This window comes from Colletes latitarsis, chromosome 10, assembly GCF_051014445.1.
Source record: "Colletes latitarsis isolate SP2378_abdomen chromosome 10, iyColLati1, whole genome shotgun sequence".
Classification (NCBI taxonomy): Eukaryota; Metazoa; Arthropoda; class Insecta; order Hymenoptera; family Colletidae; genus Colletes; species Colletes latitarsis.
The window spans coordinates 10,921,928-10,942,728 of NC_135143.1; the positions used below are offsets into that span (position 1 = coordinate 10,921,928).

Consider the following 20,801-nt stretch of genomic DNA (forward strand, 5'->3'; position numbering starts at 1 on the left):
CACGTTCATCCGTCACGACGCCCTCGAGAATTTCTTTTTCCGCGATTCTCGTTTCCTGCGTCGTGTTTGCTCGCCAATCTGCCTATTCTTTTCATTTTCCTTCCCGCGGTATAATTTTTCTAACGCAAAGCTCGTTATACAGGGTGTTTCGAGGTATCTCGGAGAATTCTCGTGAAACACGATGAATTTCACAACCGTTTCTTAACACCTTCTAATTTTAATTTTGAAGGAATAGGCGTGTTGGTATTATACAATCACAGCGTTCACTTTTTTTTTAAGTTCTTTATTTTTGCACGTCGTTCGCGGGCAAAGGTTTCGAGAGGACTCGTCAGTAAAGCTTTCTAGAAGGCCCTGCCTTAGACGACTGGGGTATTGGGAAGTCGTTCGAGGAATGTATATACAGGGTGTTTGGTAACTAGTGATACAAGCGAAAAGGGAGTGATTCTACATGAAAAAATAAGTCTAAGATATGGAATAAAAATTTTTCATGTGAGGCTTTATTTTCGAGAAAACACTTCCAGTGTCATGCACTTGTTTATTAATTTAAACTTAAACTTAAACTGCAATAATACCCATCAAGACAATCATCTATAATATTAAGGGCACGCACACCTAGCGAAAATTCAAAGGCGATTTTCTCAAAAATAAAGCCTCACATGAAAAATTTTTACTCTATATTTTAGACTCATTTTTTCATGTAGAATCACCCCCTTTTCGTTTGTACCACCAGTTACCAAACACCCTGTATAGCAACCGAGGAGTTGGTCCAGCGCTTGTGAGAGCGTGACCCCTCTGGTGGCGAACATGCGAGGTGACACCACAATTTGATATCTGTATTTCGAATTCTGTAAATATTACGCTTGGTTATGCAAGGTATAATTACAACGAAATTCTGTAATCATTATAAAAGAAATAAAAGATAGAAATAATTGACAATCACGATACTTATTGTCTTATATTATATTTTAGATAATTTTAGAGTTAAAAGAGTCGTTCGAAAGTTACACAATTCCAAAAGAAAATGGACTTTTATATCATGTTTGGTGATCTACCGCGTTTCAATTTTCCTATTCGTTAGAAAACTGTTCAAAGTCCATTTATCTGCATCGCCTTCGTTTCAATACCGGCGGTATTTTTTACTTTATTAAATGCGTATTCCCGCGAGACTGTTCATTCGGCTCTTTCCGTGCATTTCGCGTACAAAAAATCAGAAAGTAGAACAATTTTTTTATGCACATCGTTTTCCAATACCTTTGAAAGCCTCGGAAACAACGGCGTCGCAATATTCGGATTGAAGCTACTTCCGAGATCGAAATTCATTCTCTTTTCACAGCTTGACAATACGCAAAAAATTCGGACTTCACCTGTCTTTTATTTCCTACTGTATTTCATCCTTCGCGAGTTTAATTTTAGTTACTTTTCTTTTTCAATGCACTGGTCAGTATATTTGATTCAAGAGAAAGGTCTGATCGCTTTCGACATATTCAAATCAGTGCCAAAAAACGCAAGAAATCTTTATCAAATTTATCAGAAATTTGTTTGCAACTGTAAGAATATGAGACGTCGCTACAGTTAGAAAAATGATATTTTTAATTAATATTTCGGTGTTTGTAAATATGTGTTTTCCCGAAATTAACACGAAACTACTTAAGTACTTCAGTAAACGTGGAAAAATGTGTAATTCTTACAGTTACTCATAAAATTAAGATAATTGGCGGACATATTAAAAAATAAAGACACAATATATACTTTATTTAGATATTTTAATAGGTAATCCTTTAAAGAAAAATTTAATAAGATGAATTGTTTATGTATATCTAACCAAAAATGTAAAAGTACATTTTATCGTCACAAAATTGAGCGTACAAAGAATGGAATTACTCATAAACAACAAAATAAAGTCAATTTTAATATTTTAAACGTAACATAGCAACGCAGTGACGTAAACTAAATACGACTGAATAAATTCCAAACAAAGATAATACAAAATAAACTTTAAAAAACTCAGTTTTTAAATATTTAATCGACTGTACGCTCAATTTTGTGACGATAAAATAGGTGTACTTTTACATATTTCATTCAATATACATAAATAATTCATTTTATTAAAGTTCTTTTAAAGAATTGTCCATTAAAATATTCAAATAAATAAATTTTCTTTGTCAATCTAGGTGTACGTTCAATTTTGTGAGTAACTGTAGGTTAAATTTCGAAATTCTACATGTACTCGAGTAGTGTAATGAGGACGATACAATAAAGGACATCTCCAAATACGCAATGAAAAGAATATTGCTTTTAATATGTAAGAGGCAGTATCCTTGTCGTATTAAAGATGTCGCCTAAGTAATAATCTGCCATTCCGACAAAATAGGTCGAGAGGTCGCCTTATTACCTGTAAAGTCGACATTTATGATGAGGTGATTGTCCTGACTTTATGTGTCTACGATAAAGGTATTAGACCGATATCACCCGAGATGTAACCAAGGTAAAGCCATTTTTAACAATAATAATACGTTTTTATTGTATATCGAATAACGAAAAATAAATGAGTATTCGTTACCCGTCAAATAAAATATTAGAATCGTATGAAAATAAGTAATTCTAAAGAGTACAAAGGTGTCCATTTTTCCCCAGTACACACGTAAGTTAGGTTTTGCTACTAACATTCACAAATTCGTACCAAGAGATATTCATTAAAAACCGAGTTTCCCAACTATACCGGTATCGTCTGTAATTTCACAAAGAGTTCATTTCCATATATCATATTATTCCTCGTATAAAACAGAGAAACTTTCGTATTCGACATTTTTCTATCTCCATTTTCTCCAAGTTGTTTCACGTAACGATATTCCAGCCTCAACTTTTAAGGGTGATTTTTTTCTCCTCGACGCGACCGACTCGCTAAAAAAGAAATACACGTAGAATATTTTCAACAACTTCATCCGCGTGCAAAGTTTCATCAAAGCGGTGGAACAGTAATGCTCCTTGTTAGCAACTTATAGACGGGAACGTGCAAGAGTTATGCATCCCCGTTGTTTTTACCGATCGTTTTTACGTCGAACAGTTCGCGCGAAGCAATCGCGAAATTTTCGTTTCTTCTCGTCGATTCTAATTTCGACGGGCGTAATCTATTCCCCGCGTTCTATCTTTCCTGCCTTTCGACGCTGCGAGAACCTTTCTTCTCCATCGTTTTCCGTTTTATCTCCCCTCGTCCCTTTTCACTTTCCTTCCCCGGGAACGATGTCGTTAATCACCGGCTATTTTAATACGATTTCCCCTCGTCCCGACGTCCGATCGAACGCATTATTTTTAGTGGCCGATCACGTGCAACCATCCCGGCGCACCTTTAAAATGCATAACGTGCATCGGTAATAAGAAAATCCATTTTCGAGAGACCGGGAGCGCGACAGCCCCACCCCCGGAAATCGAGCGAAATTTTTCATTAGCGCAACCGTGATAAGACGCGCGAATAATTATCACGAAAGTCGAGAAACGGGACACGCTCCCGATGGCCCGCTTAATTATTTTCCACGACGCGATATTTCACGATTCACGAAATATTTAAAAAACCATTCCGCGACTACCGAACTATCGATAAAGATTCTACGAAATTACGTAGTTTTATTGAGAATATTATCGTGTGTCGCTTAAAGGGGATACCGCGGTTTAGAATGTTTAGAAAATGGGTTCTTTTTATTTCAATTTCTTAATATTAAATATGAATACTTATTTTAAAACAGAAATTTTACGTAAGTCATTGTGCTATATTTTTAATTGCTTTTTCAAGATTATGCGTGCTCGACGCGGACTAAAAACTATAATTAATGTGATAAACGTTGTAGAAGGAACAGAAGTTTTTGTTGTTTCATGATTAGTATATTATCTGGGAGCAAAAGAAAACAAATCCTCTCGTGCGTCTGACGTGACTTTGATCAACATTTCGAACTATAGATTTTTATTCATCGTGTAAAATCGGTTATAAACATATTAGAAAAATCTTGATACCAGATAGCCTACCTACCATGAAGAAAAAAATCACAAAAAATGACAGTCTAGATAAGAATATCATTAAACAAGATACTATATAACGACCACAATTTTTAATAATTTTGGTTGAAAAAAATACTGTACATACATACAAGATAAATAAATATATCAGAAAAATTTCGATACAAAATAACCTACCTACCTTCAAGAAAAAAATCACAAACCGAACTGAAAAAATGACAGACTAGACAGTAATATGTAGTATTGAACAGAAGCTATATAAGAACCATAATACTTAATATTTTTGCATGATCAAAATACTGTACATATCTACAAGACAAATAAACATATCAGAAAAGTCTCGATACAAATAGCCTACCTACCATGAAGAAAAAAATCACAAAAAATGACAGTCTAGATAGGAGTACCATTAAACAAAAAGCTATGTAACAACCACATTTTTTAATATTTTTGGATGAAAAAAATACTGTATATACTTACAAGATAAATAAACATATCAGAAAAGTCTCGATACAAAATATTCTACCTACCATGAAGAAAAAAATCACAAGAAATGACAGTCTAGATAGGAGTACCATTAAACAAAAAGCTATGTAACAACCACAATTGTTAATATTTTTGGATAAACAAAATACTGTACATACTTGCAAGACAAATAAAGATATTAGAATAATTTCGATACAAAATAGCCTACCTACCATGAAGAAAAAAATCACAAAAAATGGCAGTCTAGATAGGAGTACCATAAAACAAGAAGCTATGTAATAACCACAATTTTTAATATTTTTGGATGAAAAAAATACTGTATATACTTACAAGATAAATAAACATATTAGAAAAGTCTCGATACAAAATATTCTACCTACCATGAAGAAAAAAATCACAAAAAATGACAGTCTAGATAGGAGTACCATTAAACAAACAGCTATGTAACAACCACATTTTTTAATATTTTTGGATGAAAAAAATACTGTATATACTTACAAGATAAATAAACATATCAGAAAAGTCTCGATACAAATAGCCTACCTACCATGAAGAAAAAAATCACAAAAAATGACAGTCTAGATAGGAATACCATTAAACAAGAAGCTATGTAATAACCACAATTTTTAATATTTTTGGTTGAAAAATATACTGTACATACTTGCAAGACAAATAAACATATCAGAAAAGTCTCGATACAAAATAGCCTATCTACCAAGAAGAAAAAAATCACAAAAAATGACAGTCTAGATAGGAATATCATTAAACAAAAAGCTATGTAACAACCACAATTGTTAATATTTTTGGTTGAAAAATATACTGTACATACTTGCAAGATAAATAAACATATCAGAAAAGTCTCGATACAAAATATTCTACCTACCATGAAGAAAAAAATCACAAATAATGCCAGTCTAGATAGGAATATCATTAAACAAGAAGCTATGTAATAACCACAATTTTTAATATTTTTGGATGAAAAAAATACTGTATATACTTACAAGATAAATAAACATATCAGAAAAGTCTCGATACAAAATATTCTACCTACCATGAAGAAAAAAATCACAAAAAATGACAGTCTAGATAGGAATACCATTAAACAAGAAGCTATGTAATAACCACAATTTTTAATATTTTTGGTTGAAAAAAATACTGTACATACATACAAGATAAATAAATATATCAGAAAAATTTCGATACAAAATAACCTACCTACCTTCAAGAAAAAAATCACAAACCGAACTGAAAAAATGACAGACTAGACAGTAATATGTAGTATTGAACAGAAGCTATATAAGAACCATAATACTTAATATTTTTGCATGATCAAAATACTGTACATATCTACAAGACAAATAAACATATCAGAAAAGTCTCGATACAAATAGCCTACCTACCATGAAGAAAAAAATCACAAAAAATGACAGTCTAGATAGGAGTACCATTAAACAAAAAGCTATGTAACAACCACATTTTTTAATATTTTTGGATGAAAAAAATACTGTATATACTTACAAGATAAATAAACATATCAGAAAAGTCTCGATACAAAATATTCTACCTACCATGAAGAAAAAAATCACAAGAAATGACAGTCTAGATAGGAGTACCATTAAACAAAAAGCTATGTAACAACCACAATTGTTAATATTTTTGGATAAACAAAATACTGTACATACTTGCAAGACAAATAAAGATATTAGAATAATTTCGATACAAAATAGCCTACCTACCATGAAGAAAAAAATCACAAAAAATGGCAGTCTAGATAGGAGTACCATAAAACAAGAAGCTATGTAATAACCACAATTTTTAATATTTTTGGATGAAAAAAATACTGTATATACTTACAAGATAAATAAACATATTAGAAAAGTCTCGATACAAAATATTCTACCTACCATGAAGAAAAAAATCACAAAAAATGACAGTCTAGATAGGAGTACCATTAAACAAACAGCTATGTAACAACCACATTTTTTAATATTTTTGGATGAAAAAAATACTGTATATACTTACAAGATAAATAAACATATCAGAAAAGTCTCGATACAAATAGCCTACCTACCATGAAGAAAAAAATCACAAAAAATGACAGTCTAGATAGGAATACCATTAAACAAGAAGCTATGTAATAACCACAATTTTTAATATTTTTGGTTGAAAAATATACTGTACATACTTGCAAGACAAATAAACATATCAGAAAAGTCTCGATACAAAATAGCCTATCTACCAAGAAGAAAAAAATCACAAAAAATGACAGTCTAGATAGGAATATCATTAAACAAAAAGCTATGTAACAACCACAATTGTTAATATTTTTGGTTGAAAAATATACTGTACATACTTGCAAGATAAATAAACATATCAGAAAAGTCTCGATACAAAATATTCTACCTACCATGAAGAAAAAAATCACAAATAATGCCAGTCTAGATAGGAATATCATTAAACAAGAAGCTATGTAATAACCACAATTTTTAATATTTTTGGATGAAAAAAATACTGTATATACTTACAAGATAAATAAACATATCAGAAAAGTCTCGATACAAAATATTCTACCTACCATGAAGAAAAAAATCACAAAAAATGACAGTCTAGATAGGAATACCATTAAACAAGAAGCTATGTAATAACCACAATTTTTAATATTTTTGGTTGAAAAATATACTGTACATACTTGCAAGACAAATAAACATATCAGAAATAGCCTACCTACGATGAACAAAAAATCACAAAAAATGAGTCTAGACTTTCAACTTTATCAACAAATTTCAATGTAATTCTTTTCTATCGGTTCTCCGTGAAAATATGCGTTTACATAAATATCCGGTTCTAATAATGGTTTAAGCTGGAAACCAAAACATCCGGACTTAATAAAACGGTGAAAGCGAGGTGCTGGGCGGAAATCTCGGCGAAAGACGGTGGAAACGCGAAGGTTAAAACAGTGAACCGAGAATCCCGGAATTAATAGACGGAAGAAAGACTGCGCGATGGAAGTGGCGCGATGAGAGGATTGCAGGAGAGAATATAATTCAACGATAGAGTTTGGAACGACGCGCGCTAACTGAGGATTAATTTAAATATTGACATGACCCTGCAGCCGGCCACGCTCCGCGGAGCGTCGCTAAACGCTCGTTCAATTTGCGCGTCGCCCTTCGTCTCAAAGCATCGGCATAAATCTACGCCGTAAAACATCTCCTTGCCACCCCGACGCCTCGTAGTTCGCGTTATGGTTCGATGGAACACTCTTTAACGGGTGAGAGGAAGGTTATCGAAGGTTACGTAAGTTCCCACGACGGTTTTCCAACGTCTTTCAGTTGCCCTGCGGAATCATCGAACCGATAGGCTCGCCAATGGACGCCATGATTGATATTACGTGCGACGAAAGTTAAGGAATGCGAAGAAACCGAACGGCTGGCGAATGCCTATTGACATTTCTATTCTAGAACCTTGTAAAAAAAATCGATTTCTTTTTATTTCACTTTCTGAACGTACATGTAAAATGTATTTTGGCGAGAAACTTCGACTCAAATATTTAGTCACCTTTTTAATTTCTTTAACGACACGCGTGGTTTGATGGGACTATTCTTTCCATTAATTACTTCTGTACGATTTTCCAAACCTGATGCTTTTTAGTATTTCTTGTTAGCACGTTAAAGACAAACGTAAACCACAGAAAATATTTTTCCATACCGAGTAACATGCTTGGTTTTTCCATTTTTTGAAGGACCTTTACTAAAGTTACCGTAACTTGTAAAATATTGAATATTTTTGAACGAATAAAATTGTGCGCATTCTTCAAATATAGATCTAAATATACGCGTTCAAATTTGATACAAAAATATTTCCACGGTTCTTCTAAAAAATTCCAAAGAACCATTAAAAAATTGTGTTCCAGAGTAGAATATCCCCTTAATATTGTGTCACGATCAGGCAATGGAGGAGAATCGAGTGCAGGTTATAAGCTTGAAATATAGGGGAGAATGGCACGTAATGGCATGCCACTGTAACAAATGGAACATTGCAAGGAAAACGTTTGTCATTAATAATGCAAAATACACTGCCAGAATGTTCGAAGAGCCCCAATTATACAAAAAAAAATCGTAACTTTGCAATCGTGTAGTTCTTATTTAGTAATTTTACGATGTACTCTACCTTCTAACGAAAAACTAAAATATTCTTTAAGCCTCGTACGTTTGAGTACCAAAATTACGTAAACCAAAATTGTAACGAGGAAGTACCGCAGAGCGCAATCCAGGAAGAAATTCATACCATTTAGCGCAATCGTCCGTGACATTATAATTTCACAGAAAATACCATGCTCTTTGATGTTCCAATTAAGCGTTTCCATGAACCCTGGTCGACGAGGTTTACATTCTCAATTTCTCGGGCGACGAACGCAGCCCAAGAGAGCCGTCCTAGCCGACATCGACGTCGCACTTCCGGCCTTCTTTTACTTTTTTAAACAATCCACACGGACCGCCAGCCAAGCGTGATCAGGGTTTTCAAGGTACACTTTGTCTTCTTCCACCGGCAAAACGGTCAGCCATTTCGAATTCGCCCGTCCCAGTAGTAATTCCATATGGGCACGCGCAACTTCTGCCAATCGAGTTCCGGTCGACTCGCGAATCGAATTACGTCCCTGTGCGACCGTAGTTTTTCCGTTCGTGCATCTATTTACCGGGCAAACGTCCGTTTGAGATGAATTCCGAGGACGAGCACCGAAACTCCGAGGAAATTTTACTACGGGCCCCGGAAACATTACTATTTCAACGCTCAAAACTTGCTTCGAAAAAAAATATTTCATCCACAGGACTCCCTTTCGAACACTATTTAAACGAACGTTAAAAACAAATAAAAATTCATTTGGTCAGTGTTCGAAAAGATGGCTATTTAATAGGTCGTACTTCAATTTTTGCGTTTTGAACTACGTACTTACGCTCGTTTAATTCGAAAACAGAATTTCATCCACAGGCCTTCTTTTTAAACACTATTTAAACGAACGTTAAAAGAAAATAAAAATTCATTTGGTCAACGTTCGAAAAGATGGCTATTTAATAGGTAGTACTTCAATTTTTGAGTTTTGAACTACGTACTTACGCTCGAAATTTAATTCGAAAACAGAATTTCATCCACAGGCCTTCTTTTTAAACACTATTTAAACGAACGTTAAAAAGAAATAAAAATTCATTTGGTCAACGTTCGAGAAGATGGCTATTTAATAGGTAGTACTTCAATTTTTGCGTTTTGAACTACGTACTTACGCTCGAAATTTAATTCGAAAACAGAATTTCATCCATAGGCCTTCTTTTTAAACACTATTTAAACGAACGTTAAAAAGAAATAAAAATTCATTTGGTCATCGTTCAAAAAGATGGCTATTTAATAGATAGTACTTCAATTTTTGAGTTTTGAACTACGTACTTACGCTCGAAATTTAATTCGAAAACAGAATTTCATCCACAGGCCTTCTTTTTAAACACTATTTAAACGAACGTTAAAAAGAAATAAAAATTCATTTGGTCAACGTTCGAGAAGATGGCTATTTAATAGGTAGTACTTCAATTTTTGCGTTTTGAACTACGTACTTACGCTCGAAATTTAATTCGAAAACAGAATTTCATCCATAGGCCTTCTTTTTAAACACTATTTAAACGAACGTTAAAAAGAAATAAAAATTCATTTGGTCATCGTTCAAAAAGATGGCTATTTAATAGATAGTACTTCAATTTTTGAGTTTTGAACTACGTACTTACGCTCGAAATTTAATTCGAAAACAATATTTCATCCACAGGCCTTCTTTTTAAACACTATTTAAACGAACGTTAAAAAGAAATAAAAATTCATTTGGTCAACGTTCGAAAAGATGGCTATTTAATAGGTCGCACTTCAATTTTTGCGTTTTGAACTACGTACTTACGCTCGAAATTTAATACGAAAACAATATTTCATCCACAGGCCTTCTTTTTAAACACTATTTAAACGAACGTTAAAAAGAAATAAAAATTCAATTGGTCAACGTTCGGAAAGACGGCTATTTAATAGGTCGTACTTTAATTTTTGCGTTTTGAACTATGTACTTACGCTTGAAATTTAATTCGAAAACATTATTTCATCCATAAGACTCCCTTTCGAACACTATTTAAACGAACGTTAAAAAGAAATAAAAATTCATTTGGTCAATGTTCGAGAAGATGGCTATTTAATAGGTAGTACTTCAATTTTTGCGTTTTGAACTACGTACTTACGCTCGATATTTAATTCGAAAACAGAATTTCATCCACAGGCCTTCTTTTTAAACACTATTTAAACGAACGTTAAAAAGAAATAAAAATTCATTTGGTCAACGTTCGAAAAGATGGCTATTTAATAGGTCGTACTTCAATTTTTGCATTTTGAACTACGTACTTACGCTCGAAATTTAATTTGAAAACAGAATTTCATCCACAGGCCTTCTTTTTAAACACTATTTAAACGAACGTTAAAAAGAAATAAAAATTCATTTGGTCAACGTTCAAAAAGATGGCTATTTAACACATTGACTGCCACATCACCCACATATGGGTGACACGACGGTTCACCAAGGAATTGAAAAAATTAATTCTTAGGATTAGATGTCAAAGAAAATAAAGCTAGGTGGGGTCCTCGAATTTTAATGAGTCTGTAAAAATAAATTCCATGGCAAATTCTTGGTATGCTAGTTTCCAATTGTCTAAAAACAAAATTTAATTTTCCTTTTAATTTGAGGGGTTTGGTCTGGCAGACAACGTGTTAATAGGTCGTACTTTAATTTTTGCGTTTTGAACTATGTACTTACGCTCAAAATTTAATTCGAAAACAGAATTTCATCCACAGGCCTTCTTTTTAAACACTATTTAAACGAACGTTAAAGAGAAATAAAAATTCATTTGGTCAACGTTCGAAAAGATGGCTATTTAATAGGTAGTACTTCAATTTTTGCGTTTTGAACTACGTACTTACGCTCAAAATTTAATTCGAAAACAGAATTTCATCCACAGGCCTTCTTTTTAAACACTACTTAAACGAACGTTAAAGAGAAATAAAAATTCATTTGGTCAACGTTCGAAAAGATGGCTATTTAATAGGTCGTACTTTAATTTTTGCGTTTTGAACTACGTACAATAATTATTCGAGAATATAATAAATATTAAAATAACACGAGGTTTGGTGAACACTATTTTTTCGTCAAGCAATAAGGCTGTAAATTTGAATTCTTGTTGCACACCAGGTTACGACCGACTACAATTAATTCCATTATGGCCGTTGTGTACCGAGGCAAGAAAATCTTTTATTTAATCACACCGACATAAATTTGTAGAGCGGTAAAAAGTATTACGTCGTGGAATTTACGATTTTGCCAATAAACGGTTTAATCGTTCGACTGCGGGCGTCGTTTCGTTCGACGGCATCGGAATTACGGCTGAATAAAATGTGAAATGAGCGATTCTTTTTATGCATGATAATGTCACGAGCATTTTTCATTCGACTCTGTATGGATTTAGTATACGGAGCGAATGTTGCGAATAACGCATAAATTGCTAGCTGTGCAGAAAATTATTTAGAATTATTTAAAGACCAAAGAGAAATTCTTGGTCGAAACGTTAAATATAAAAGTGACGTTGAACGTAAAACAAAGAAAGTTTCGGGAACATTTTTATCTGAAATTAAAAGTTGTCCCATAAAAATTATCGCAAAGACACACGAGAAGGAACGTGAATAATATGCGCGTGTATATATATATTTTCTTCGTAACTAAACAGTGCCTCCACGTTCTTGTCGCCCTCAGGATATCAACGCGATTAGCTTAACACCGTTCGACTACATGATAAGTTGAGGCACAGGAAATTAGAAGATAACTTACTAAAACTGCTTTCCGATCGATTCTTGTCAGCCTGGGGCCATTTGTGACGGAGCAGTTTCCTTCGAAAAAGGAACATCCATTACGCGTCATTTCACCCTAAATTGCTTCGAGAAACCCTCACCGAAACGCGTTCCTTTTTCTAAACTTCGAGTTCTTTAAATTCCACTACGACTTTTCGTCGAATATAACGTTTTTATCGTCGTTTGGAATTTCGTTTGCAAGAGAGACAATACTTTATGCGCCGCGTAGTACAATACGAATCGTTTAAAAATAAAATCAGAAACGCGAGGGGAACTTTTTTGTATAATACAACGGTTTTGTTTAAAGTAAAATGTACTTGCTTTGCGAACGCGTGGTCACACTTTTGACAATAGCATGGTTCTACAAAGAAAACATTATTATACCATTTAACGCTTTACTTTGCCTCTTTCTTTTACCAAACAGTAGATACAATACAATTCACCCCAATGACATGATTCGTCCAACCCCTACAATTTCTACAGAATCACCTTCACCCTTTTGTCTCCCTTACTATTCAATTCAACCAATACGAATTAAGTTCCCTAAAACTTCTCGACTAGGTTACCTAATTTACATTGTATATTAAACGTTAATTTACTCGTTTGTTGCACGTTTCACAATGCCCTCGTTTCTATACGTAGCACAATTTGTTTCAAGTTACAGTAAACTTATTATTTCCCAGGTGTATTTCGCGATTCTGTAATTACCAGGAAAGTAATATTCTTCATGAAAAGTATGAATTGGCTATTATTTTTCTCTTTGAACTACGCTACGTATAGGGCGTTATATTCGTCACATGTTTCGTATAAAAATCTGAAAATAATTTGGTAAAATAACGTAAAATTGATACTCTCGTCGTTATTATTTCGTAATAAATACGAGGCATTGATCTAGACTGATCCTTTGTTGAATATTTGCACGTGAGTTTATACTCTGTTCAAATAATAATAATAAAATTGCAATGAAAATACGAGTTTGTTGTGTCAAATATTAAGAAAACCAGAATCGTGCGAACAGAACTTCTACAAAAATTAACATTTTTCTAGTTTCATTTATCAAAAAATAAATAAATCACTGTCTTCATGATTTATGAATTTATACGGTTTGTAATAAGAACTACTAACTTGTTTGACCCGCCCAAAATCAATTTTTTCCTCAAAAATACACCATTACATAGAACTATACGGGGTAGTTGAAACCTGTTGTCCGCTCTCGCATTGCGGGTATATTTTCTTTACGAAGAAAATTCGTAAAAAAATAAGAAAAATGTTGTACTTGTACCAGAATTAATTTCCATTTAGTTTCACGCGTGAAACACGTTCCCTTCGCTCGGTTGTTACAGATCCCTTTACGAGGCAATCGTCGTGCTCGAAACAGATCGATCTTCAACCCCTGCCAATTCCACTTTCGGTTCTCCAGTGACCCATAGCCGGCCGGGTGTCAAAGTAACGTCAAAAGTCGATGTTAAAAAATGCGACTTCTCGGGTCCTCCAACCCCTTCGATCCCGTAAACGCTCGCTGGGACCCGTCGAGAAGGAAAAATCGCTCGTGTCGATCATCCCCCCGTCGCGGTACCGTTGCACCGTGATCGACGATTTTCGGAAAACTGCCGCCGCTACGTGCAACTTGTACAGACTATTTTAGCCAGCTGCGTTCGGTTCAATGTTGTACCGCGTCTATTGATCGAAGCTCAGAGAAGCATAGAGTTACAGGCCACTGGCGTCGGCCCTCTCAACCCCTCCCAACCCCCTCTATCATTCCGTCGTTCTCTCTCCTAGCACAGTTTCCCCACTTTCCCTCTTTTCTTCTCGGCCTACACAGCTCTATCCCTCTGTTCGTTTCTCTGTTTCTCGGGTCCCGTTTTTAACGACCTATCTCTCTCCTCCAACCTCCCCTTCTCTCTTCTGTTCGAAGGACTGCGCTATCCGAATTCCATTTCCGTCCAATTACAATTCATCCCCGTTTCAAAGCAGCAGTCACGCCGCGCTCGTCTAGCGCGCAGCCCGCCAAAAACAATAATTTCTTTTCTTCCCAGCCACTGACCTACCCCTCGTACCGCACTCGTCATCGACTTTACACGCTCGATTCGATGACGAATATCCCCTGCCTGTCGAAAAACGTTCACGGACGTCGCTAATGGGAACGTATCGATTCGAGGAGCTCGACTAATCGGGGGGGTCCTCGATCGACGATTGTTGTTGACTCTTTTTCGTAAGATCGACACGGAAAATCCGAAATATAAAACCCTCCATGGACTCTGGGATCCATTTTGACCCAAACTGTTCGTTATTTAACGAATAATAATAATTATTGTAAATGGAGAAACTTTTTGCTGGGAACGCGAAACGATGAAATTTGAATTTGGGTCAAAATGGAAACTGTGTCCCGTCGTTCGATTTTTTAAAAATAACGCGTATGGAACTGTTCGCTAAATTAAAGTAAATAGTTAATTCCTGTTTCTGTCATCCGCTCCAAAACTGTCCCGTTCTGCGTTATGTTCTTGCTTCAAGATGTCCACCCGCAAAAGGGTTAATCCGTTTACTCGCAGACAACTTAGCTTGATATTTACTGAAACTGTCAAGCGACTTACGAAATAATATCGTCTATTCGTACGTTTGCTGCAAATTTATATAGTCTTGAAATAGTAAATATTTTAAATAAACGTATCGTAGTTGACTTTGTCTCATTGTCCTCTGTGCAAATGTCTGAACATTTAAATAAATTTATTCTTGTGGAAAAACTCTCCGTTAACATGCGTCGTTAACTACTGGAGTCTCAGAAATTAATATGTTTCGATTTACGATCAATTCCATGAAACTACGAAGCGCTATCGCATAGTTTATACATCGGGTAAGGGTTTCATGATTTACATGTACGAGAATGTTGTTGAATATCCCGAAAATCGGTACTCGCTATTCAATTACATTGCAAGCGGAAGTCTATCGATATTTCATTCATGCACGGTCGAATTTCGAACTTTTTATTCAACGAGTATTTTTGGAAAAACGACGTGTAAAATTTATGCGCATTTTGATGGTTCTTGTATCGAAGTCACTATACATGCACAAAACGAACAATCGAACCGATAATAAAACGTAAAAGAGTTGTTTCGAAAAACGTGGCAACTAATGGGCTGCGGAATTAAGGATGGAAAATACGAACGAAATTTATTCGTTGCTAGTTATAAACACATTTTGTTCGGAGTTAGAAACGCTGTTGTCAGTTTCTTTTATTGCATGCGTTGAACAGCAGTTACGATCGAGCGTGTCGATTCGATATTGTAATCAGCGTCGATCGTGGCAAGTACGAAAATTACCAGTTTCTATCTAAGCGTTTGATACCTGTGATCGAATTTATCAAGATGGCAATTTACTCTAACGTCGACTGACAAGCAGATATCCACTAGGTGTAGCTATGGCCGAGCTAATGGAAACTGCAGGAAACTTCAGAGTTTCTACCGAGAAACCTTTCGTATGAAACTACGGTTACTTCCGTCAATTGTCAACTTAGAGAAAGTGAGTCACTCTAATATAATACAAATAACTAGGAACAAAATGGACAAATATTTCAGAAACTTTTAACCACTTTCACAGCCCATAAGTCAGACGATACGATCATTTCTAGTTATTTCCTTAACAAAGTAAATAAATAAAAATTACGTTAAGGTTTGGAAAGAAAGAATTTCTGGATGTTTATGAGACCTTCTGAGACAAGTAAAATACACTGATGGAGCTTCAGCTTTGGACGTTTACGAATCACGTTAATTCATTTTTTAAATAATTTTGTCAAGTTAGTTAGCTATGGTGGAATAGTATCTTCGAGTATATTTACATATACGAATATTTATTTCGAAACTGAAATTTTGATCTTTAATATAATTATTACGGTATACTTTAAAAGCTATAATTAATATAATAAACATTCAAAAGGAATACAAGTTTTTGTTAGATCAATTAGTGTAGTTCATTCATTTATGCAGTGTTCAACCGCCCCTGGGAAAAATTTTAATGGGTGATTCTAGAAGCCAAAATAAAACAAAAATCTAGGATACCAATTTGTTGATGGCGGCTTCGTTAAAAAGTTATTAACGTTCAAAGTTCCACCTGTATTGAATTTTTTTCTCGAAAATGCGCAGGATTTCAGGGTACGTGTATTGACCAAAAACGATTGTAATTGACCTTTATAACCGAAAATAATTTTTCCAGAACAATTTGAATCTTTTTAATTTTGTCGAAAAATTTAGGCACCTACCCCCCCTGTCGATTTTTCTTCAAAATTCGTTTTTGATTTCTAGCAATTTTATTTGACGCCCTACAGAAAAGTTGTGTAATACTTTTTTGTAGGTACTCATGAGCTCTACTTCAGAAAAAAGTTTCATTGAAATATATTCACTATTGTAGGAGTTATGGCTGTTTGAAAATTGGACCATTTTTATGGGGTTTTTCTAATTTTTCGGGGTCAAGGATCAACTTTTCGAATATTTTTACGATTTCTATATATTCTTCACTAAAATACGCGTTGATTGCTTTTTGAAACATGAAAATCGTCCAATCAGTTCAGAAGTTATGCCATTTTAGAGATACGCATGAAATTTCGGAGAAACATTTCTGGCTTCACATTAGATTTTCGGTGAGGAATTTTTTTCTCGAAAATGCGTAGAATTTCGGGGGTATGTGTAATGACCAAACATGATTGCAATCGACCCCTGCAATCGAAAATAATTTTTTTAGAACGATTTGAAAAATTTTTAATTTTGTCGAAAAATTTAGGCACCTACCCCCTGTCGATTTTTCTTAAAAATTAGTTTTTCATTTTTAATAATTTTATTTGACGCCCTACAAAAAAGTTGTCTAATACTTTTTTGTAGGTACCCATGGGCTCTACTTCAGAAAAAAGTTTTATTGAAATATATTCACTATTGTAGGAGTTATGAACATTTGAAAATTGGACCATTTTTATGGGGTTTTTCTAATTTTTCGGGGTCAAGGATCAACTTTTCGAATATTTTTAGAATTTCTACATATACTCCACTAAAATACGCGTTAATTGCTTTTTTAAACATTAAAATCCCTCAATCCGTTCAGAAGTTATGACATTTTAAAGATACGCATGAAATTTCAGGGACGCATTTCTGCCCTCACATTAGATTTTCGGTAAGGAATTTTTTTCTTTTAAATGCGTAGGATTTCGGGGATTTGTGTAACGACCAAAAATGATTGTAATTGACTTCTGCAATCGAAAATAATTTTTTTAGAACGATTTGAAAAATTTTTTTTTGCCAAAAAATTTCAGCACCTATCCAAATTTTTTTCTCGAAAGTGGGTAGGATGTTAGGGATATGTCTATTCAACAAAAATGCTTATAATTGACCCCTGCAACCAAAAATAATTTTTCCAGAACTATTTAAAATTTTTTAATATAATTTTTTAATAACTTTTTAACGAAGGCTCAGTCAAGAAATTGATATTCTTGATTTTCGTCTTATTTTGGCCTCTAGAGTCTCCCACTAAAATTTTTCTCAGGGGTGGGCCAACACTCTGTATTTATCAGATTATCTACGAACAAAATAATTTTGACCAACACTTCAAACTATAGTTACATAGGCTTTTGCAGAATTATTATCATCTCGTAACAATGAACTTTACTCGTTACGAGGATGATTCGATCTCCGACCCCCGTTTTTTTTTTCTCGATCGGTTGTTCAGTTTGCGCCAATTTATCGACGATATATAGTCGGGGCCAATCATCCAATTAAGTGCCCACGCCTCTGCTCGCGTCTTTGCTGAAAAAAGTAAGTTGTTGATTGGCCACCTACGCGTACCGACTGTAGTCGGATACATTATCGATAATACACCGACGTATTATTGACGATGAAGCATCGGAGGCCGACTTTTGCCGTGAATTATTGCCACCCGTGGAGGCCTCTTCCATCCAGCTCAAAAACCAGATTGTAATTGAGTCCTAATGCATTTCTGAAGAGGATCGCGAAATTGCTCGAAAATTGACAGTCATTAAACGAAGTCGAGGGAAAGGGAGAGTTCCAGCAAACACGCATCGAAAAGTCGGTCGTGCAACAGATAATCCTACCTTGTCGTTCGTTGTCATCGACTCGTTCTCCAAATTGCCCTGAAATTACGCCTCGCCACGCGAAAAACATATTTCATCGCGGTAAACAAATATTACGCGATATCGTTAAATACAACTGGGAATAACACGAGCCACAGACACGGGAAAAACAACTTCCAAGCGTTTTACTAAATTTTCGAAACTCTCGAGAATGTCCAGGGTTTTTAAAAATGTTTACTTGAAATTTTAAAAAGTCCATATCAGAAAAATAGGTCTTCTATAATCTCAAAGTCTCCTTAATGCTGCCAGATCAAAAGCGTACAATTTTTTACGAGACCAAAACTTTGATTTCAGACAATCGTAAACTACATAAATGAAAATTTACTTCCTCTAATATTTCAGCTTGAGAGTTAATTGTCGTAGTTCCAAAGTGAAAAGTCAATCCGTCAGTTAAAGTGTTGATCGAATTGTCGTGACTTTCCGTCACATCGGATAATTTTAACTCCACTTGCGTCTAACGAGTCCATTGGAAACTTGTTCTCTGGGGATCGGTTTGTCAGATTTTGGGACGCGTTGGCTCCCATGATTGGCGATCCACGTTAAAATGAACACGAAAAAAAATTCTACCGTGTTATACTATATTGATTAACGAGACAGTCGTCTCTGTCTTGTTGCCAATTATCATTGCTCAAACGACGAGCAATCGACGCCAGGTTCCCGACAATTCCCACCTGATACCGATCCATATCCGTTTTTAGTTGGATTATGCTGTCCGCATTACGCCCGTTTGCCCCGGTAATCCGGTGCACCCTTTGCTAACGCTGATTGGGAATTTACGAACGGTCGAATCGATAATAATTGATTCGAGATTACCAAACTGGTCGCGTTACAGCAGCCCCCGTTCGTGATTGGGGAACAGATGTGCGTCACGTACCAGGGAATATCGAAAAAAAGAGCCATTTTTTTTCATTTTGATCGATCGCAGAGAATCGCGAATTCGAACGTTTCGATCGTTGAGTTCACTCACCGTTCTCCAAGAAACTTTCCTGCTCCAATGCACAAAAGGAAACAGTCCTCCACCTGAAATACAAAATAGATTCAAATTAATCGTTAATCGAGTGGAAATTCTTCGGTTTTTGATAAATAAAAATACAAATTGAATGTCTTAATTTTTAAAATATAAAGAGAATTTTTTTTATGGCCATGTTTCCTTAAAAACTACAGCTGAGAATTCATGTTGGATACTTTTGTTGGACATTTATTTGTTAAATAAATACAACAGAGTCTCGATCTAAGATATATTTAATAATTAAAAATACAGGGTCTTCGGCCACCCCCGGGAAAAATTTTAATGGGAGCTTCTAGAGGCCAAAATAAGACGAAAATCAAGAATATTAATTTGTTGATGAAGGTATCGTTAAAAAGTTATTAACGTTTAAATTTCCACCTGTAGTGAATTTTTTTTCTCAAAAATGCACAGGATTTTGGAGGTATACCTATTCACCAAAAATACTTGTAATCGATCCTCTCGACCGGAAATAATTTTTCCTGAACGATTTCAAATTTTTAAATTTTATCGAAAAGTTTCACACTTTCTCGAATTTTTTTCTAGAATATGGGTAAGATTTCGGGAGTATGTCTATTCATAAAAAATGATTGTAATCGACCCCCGCAACTAAAAATAATTTTTTTAGAACGATTTGAAACACATGAAAGTTCAAGGGAATCATTCATTCATGATCAGACATTATATTTTCGGTAATGAATTTTTTTCTAGAAAGTGGGTAGGATTTCGGGGGTATGTCTATTCACCAAAAATGATTGTAATTGACCCCCACAACCGAAAATAATTTTTCCAGAACAATTTGAAATTTTCTTTTTTCGCCGAAAAATTTAGGCACCTAACCCCCTGGGTCGTTTTTTCTTAAAAATTCCTTTTCCATTTTTAGTAATTTTGTTTGACGCCCTACAGAAAAGTTGTCTAATACATTTTTGTAGGTACCCATGACCTCTATTTCAGAAAAAAGTTTCATTGAAATATATTCACTATTGTAGGAGATATTGTCGTTTGAAAATTGGACCATTTTTATGGGGTTTTTCTTATTTTGCGGGATAAAGGACCAACTTTTCGTATATTTTTGCGATTTGTACAGATTCTCCACCAAAATACGCGTAGTTTGCTTTTTTAAACATCAAAATCGTCCAATCCGTTCAGAAGTTATGACGTTTTAAAGATACGCATGAAATTTCAGGGAAGCATTTCTGGCTTCACATTATATTTTCGTTTAGGAATTTTTTTCTCGAAAATGCGCAGGATTTCTAGGGT

At 34.7% G+C, this 20,801-nt stretch overlaps 1 long non-coding RNA gene across 1 annotated transcript in view; it reads right to left on the reverse strand.

Moving 5' to 3' along the window:
- Window positions 1–20,801, reverse strand: part of LOC143346586 (uncharacterized) — a 164,921-nt gene that overhangs the window by 73,485 nt on the left and 70,635 nt on the right. The window contains exon 3 of the long non-coding RNA XR_013080444.1: window positions 19,503–19,555. This is a non-coding gene — a long non-coding RNA (uncharacterized LOC143346586). The remainder of the gene's footprint in view (window positions 1–19,502; window positions 19,556–20,801) is intronic.